Raw genomic sequence first — 6000 nt, forward strand, 5'->3', positions numbered from 1 at the left:
TTCTCTGACTGTACACTAAGCCCTTGGACTAGGCAAAACATCAATGCTGCTGTTACATTTGAGAGATACAGTACTATTAATTTTTTCCTTCTTATTTTTGAAGTAATGTCTTAATTGAAATGGTCTGCAGGTAACTTTTCTCTCCATTTGTGGATAGGGAGGGTGAATGAGAACTCAAAAGAAAAGGAGTTGGAGTAGATAATAGATCGCCAGCAAGGCAAGCTTCTTCAAGATGTGTTACCAACCAATCACTTCCTTGTCCTGAGGAAGTCATGGCCAATGGGATAGTATGGTAGGCATGTAGGACTTTCCAGTGCATTGGGGTGCATGGTGTGAGACAGCAGTCTAGTAACACTCTGAGTTGGAAAGATCCTTGGACCTATATGGTACACATAGGCACAACACATCAGGACATGCTACAATTTTTCTTTATATAGGACAGCATACTTTCCCTTTCAGCAATATGTCACTTCTACTCCATGGACCAGTGCAGGAGGAGAAGAGAGGCATTTCCTCATCTTCTCTTAATTATTAGGGTTTGCGCACCCTCGGAAAATTATGGCAGGAGAAATCAGTGCTCTTACATGCCATATCCTCTACGCCAGTGCTTCTCAAACTTCTTTTTTTCCCCCACAGACCACTTAAAAATTGCTGAGGGTCTTGGTGTACCACTTAAACTTCTTTTTTTTGTTCTACAAAACAAAACGCACAACTCATATTTTAATAGCAATAGTCTTAGCTTTCTAATGCTATGCATGTGCCTGTTTTTTTGAGCAAAGTTCTGGGAAGTCGGCTGTAATGTTTGTCAATTTTAGACTTGGGTTGCCTTTCTGTAGACCACCTGGATGGATCTTACGGACCGGTGGTGGTCCATGGACCACAGCTAGAGAACCTCTGCTCTAAGCCATCCAGTCCTGCAGGCCTGTCCCTTCTAAGAGCATATCACCTCATCGATCCACACAGCTACCATAATCCTAAGAGTCGAGATTAAGAATCTCACTTACAATTTTAGGCCTTTCCCACTGCCCTGCCACCCCCAGACACTGAACTATTATCCAGACACGAGGCAGTTTTTAATGCTTGTTCAAAAATATGTTCTCCAGTTGCAGCAAGGGGTTAGGTTGGATATTAGGAAACATGGTTCTCACTAGCAGGGTAGCAAAGAACCGGAACAGGTTACCCAGAGAGGTTGTGGTATCTCCATCCTCAGAGGTTTTTAAGACCCAGCTAGACAAAACCCCAGCTGGGATGATCTAGCTGGGGATGGCCCTGCCTTGAGCAAGGGGTGAGACTAGATGACCTACTGGGGTCCCATCCAACCCTAACTTTTTCATGACTCTAATAACCCGAAGGTAGCTAAATTAGACCAAAACAAAACAAGCCCCTCCCCCAAAACAACAACATCCAGAACCAATCAGAATACTCTACTCCCTACCAGGACACATAACAAGCAGGGGTTGTGCCCTGCCGGAGGGGAGCAGCATGGGGGCATGGTTGCAAGAGAGGGGCAGGCAGAGGACACAGAAGTCTTACCCACACCACAAACTCCAGAAGAGTTCCTAGCTCGCTGCTGCTGTCTTCTCTGCAAGCTCTGCCGGCTACGGGTCTTGTATAGCAGCAGCAGCAGCACAGTATCTGTGCACTGGGATGCTGCTGCAAAAGTAACGCCATACAGATTTCACGGGGATGGATGACAATTTTGGTGCCCCTACTAAGCTGGCTCCCAGGGCCGGTGCCCCTCTTGGCCATCCTTTGTCATGCTGCTGTTCCAACCCAGGGAACTCCACATCGTCTCTATTAGCAAAAGCATTCCAGTTGGAAATCAGCTCACAGGACTGGACAGAATAGAGTGTCCCTCACTTAACCAAGACCTAAAGTAAGCTGCACCCCCATGGAGGCTTCAACGCAAGGCACTTAAAAATGTAGGTTTGCAGAGAGCTGGGATGAACCCAGACTTTTTGGATATATGGGAGTTCTCTGTGATTAACATTAATTACCAAGAAGAATACAGCATCATTGTATGAGAGCCCTCATATAACATTTAAGCTCTGCTAGATCATGAAGCAACTAGATAGTCCTATTAAAATCAATAGGACTGCTTGTCAGTTTAAAGTCCTGCTTGCTCTTCATTTTGTTTAATCTGAGCCTGATAGCATAGACTGCTTTGGGTGTAAGAGCTGTCTGAGAACCCTTTGAGTTTACTGGGTCAATAATAGTTATATGGAATATTCCCAGGTGCCACATGATTGCATTGCACATCACAATGGTTTTGATAAAATCAGTGTGGGAAATCATCCAAATAAATGCACATTCTAAAATCTTTGCCAATACATGGATGCATTATCTGAATTAACAGCACAAGGAAAGGCCCGAGTGTCATCCCACATTTTGAATTTCTCCATTTCAGTTGCTTTGAATCACAGCATTAATGTTACTTAAAAGTATTTGCGTGTTTATAGTTATTTGTCTCCAGCCTGCTTCAAACCCAAGAGTGAAAGCATGACACTTCTCTCACATTAAGATAAACAGTGTCTTTCTTCTATCACTTCAGGGAATATGTTAGTCAAGTACTACAATTTTTGCAGTTCACTGTTTATAATATTAATAGCTGAGCTATAAGAAGTGTACTATCGAACTGTCAAGAATGATTTGTTACCAGATGTTAGCATAATTTGCCAGCTGTCATATTTTAATCATTTTTATTTGCCTAAAATCTGACACTTAACTTTTGTGGTTAATCAAGACATATAGCAGAACTTATTCAATGTTACAGCAGCTAAAGAAAAAACGGGGGAAAAGAATCAATCCTTCCCACTATCCAATTCCAAAATCCTCCCTCACTCATTAATAAGGCAAAATTTCTATCAGCCTCAGTGGAAATTGTTGCTTGAGTAAGAGTCAAGCAATGAAATGAAGAGTGTGATCCTACAAGTTTTCATTTGAGCAAGTTACCTTTACTCACATGACTAGTCCTAATAGAGTCCATAGGTTTTCTTATGTAGGTAAGGGCTAATTATATGAATAAGGGCTGTAGTACTGTAAACACTTAAGCATATTCAGAAACTTAGGGGAGGCAAAACTACTCCATTCTTTTAAATAAAAGTTCATGCTAAAAAGTATCTTTTGCAGGATTGAGCCATAACTGAACAATGAGCCATAACCGAACAATGAGCAATAAGCAGCTGGGAATGTAAAGAATAAATCTTGTTAGATGAGCTTCATCTTTTTTAGTATTAGTATTTAAATTTAGTAGTACTTCAGTTACAAGATGACTGGTCAAAAGCGTGCAGTAGATGAAATCTATTTTGATTTTAGTAAAGCGTTTGATTTTGTGTCATGAATAGTCCTTACTTTCAACATTAATTCATATTGGTTTGGATAGGAACATTATCGGGTGGACTGTGAATGGACTCCAAGATCATAAATAAAAGACTATAGTAAAGAGTAATGGATCAAGCTGTAAGGAGCTTTAGTCTCTTCCACTGTAATTGGGTTTCGGTATGACTTTACTTTGTATTTCCATCTCAAAAACTGAGAGGAGGTAATGCTGATAAAATTCAAGAGGTGCTAGTACAAATTTAGACAGGCTATTGTGACATCTTAAGCGAAAAGGCGAGTGCTGAGTTGAACACGTTGAGATATCACCTCACAACTGAGGAAGGTAATAGTTTCTCTGCGGCAGGTGTGATCACATTAGAGCAGTTTCTTCTGGTCACCATCGACCAGGAATATAGGAATGTGTACAATATAGTTCATAGAAAGCAGTAAACATAAAATGACAGAATAAAAAAATGCATAACTTGATAATATGCAATGGCGGTGCTCAACCTTTTGACCCCATGGGCCAGATGAATGGCATGGTGCCTGTCGGCATGGCATCACCCCCTCTCGCGTCCCCATATGCCTGGAGGACTAGCACTGTCCCCTCCTGCTGTGATTGTGTCCCAGGGCTTGGTACCACCCCCTCCCTCCTCTCACGTGACAAGACTGGGCCCCAGGGCCCAGCACTGCCCTTATCTGGCCCTATATGCTGAGTCCAGGGTCTGGAGATTTGGCAGCAGGGAGGCGGTAGCACCAGTCCCCTGCTGCCAAATTTCCAGACCTATGGGGAGACCCACAGGCCAGATGATACAGTGCCATGGGCCAGGGTTTGAGCACCCCTGACAGAGGATAGCAAAGAGAGGATGTGATTGTAGTCCACTAGCATTTGCAAACTGTAAATAGTGGTACAGAGGGCAAGTCTCTATGTGATGAAATGAAGACAGAGAAAAGAGACTGGAGGCAAAATATAGACTGAAAACGGACTTAAAATGAAGAGTGAAAACTTCCTAAATGTGTAATGTAGAATATGAGGCTGTAGAAGAGGTTTTTAGGGGAAATGAAGGGAGCCCCATTACTTGGGGCATCTAAACAGGTTTTATCCAGATCATGGAACAGGCTCTTATTTTTCATCTTTTAACTTCTATGATTCCCTGAGTTACTTTTGTCCTTGCATGCACCTGCACCGCCTATCTTTACTACAACAGGTATTTGTGTCCAAGTCATGTCTAAAGGCCTCAGCCAAGTCCTCCCATTGTCTTAAATGACATAGGTACAAATAAGACACATGCCCGGGCCTGAAGCACTTACAGTTCACCCCTATTTTACAGATGCTGAATCAAGGGTCAGAGCAGCCTACCTAATGTCACACAGGAAGCCCTAGGGTGGCTAAGTGATATTTCCGTTCTATGATTTACTCATGTAACTAATTTAGCCCTAGAACGTGTGTGGCTTCGAACATGTAAGTGGGAGAGAATATTCAAATCATTGCATCCAAGGGCATTAAGTTAATCACCTAACTTTATATTGTATCTATTAATGCAACTTGAAAATTAGCACAGGGATTGATTACAGGCACCTATCAATAGCTCATGTGTGACTGGAATCCAGGATCCCGGTCCTTCCCATTTTCAGTTCATGGCACCACCAAACACACTAAACTTTAAGCAGGTATCATAAAAGCAGGTTCACCTTTGAAAGACCAGCTTGACTGTACTGCTGATCATGCTATTCAAGCGTTTGATTTTATCCACAGTACCCTGCTTTTGTTTGAGTATTAACCCCACAATGCTAGCAATCCTCCCATTAGTTGAAAATATTATGCTTGGAGATTTGGCCCACTTTTGACAGGCAGTTCAGAAATCTGTAAAACAAGCTGGAATGTTACCATAGGGTGATTTTTAGTCAAGGCTACACTGAGTTTATTACCATCTGTGATTCTCCAATAGTCAGCATACGGCATGATCCACAGTGCCTGTAAAAAATGTTAGCTATGAGCAAAAGTAGCTATGCTCGTAGTTTTTCAACTCTCTCTCCTGTATATATGCTGAAAATTTTCCTTTATCTGACTGACCAGCAAACTTCAGTAACTATTATATATACACACACACATATATATCTTCCCAAAAGATACACACACACACACACACACACACACACACACACACACACACTATATTTATAATATATAGATAGATCTAGCTCTATATCTCATAGATTTCTATGTCTGTATCCTTCCCAAAGGCCAGCACTCCATTTTTTTTACTTCTGTTGCTTCCTCACAGACAGCACCATGGGAAGGGCAAGTGTTTGTTTTATAATGTATAGCAATCGCGTAAGTATGCACGATTTAAAACAAGGCTATGATTATAAAAATAGCAGTGTACTGATTCCCATAGGACCCAAACTGTAGTTACTCTGAGCTCACATAAACACAGTGGGTCCAATTTATTCTTGATGTAAATTTCCATCAGGAATAAATTAATATAGGGAAGAGTTTGGCCCTATACGATTTAAGACCTTGTATGCAAGGCCTTCATTAATGAACTGAAAAAGTGCATAGCTACTAGATTCTGAGCTTCTCTCATATACTTAATTTCCCCTCTACACATCATTAATGTGGTGGAGCCACACAACTGTTTTATTGTTGATGCTTGCCAGGTCCTCGTCCTGGGTATGCTG

The sequence above is a fragment of the Gavialis gangeticus genome, unplaced genomic scaffold (genome assembly GCF_001723915.1).
Source record: "Gavialis gangeticus isolate Ggan-Ray unplaced genomic scaffold, GavGan_comp1, whole genome shotgun sequence".
Lineage (NCBI taxonomy): Eukaryota > Metazoa > Chordata > Crocodylia > Gavialidae > Gavialis > Gavialis gangeticus.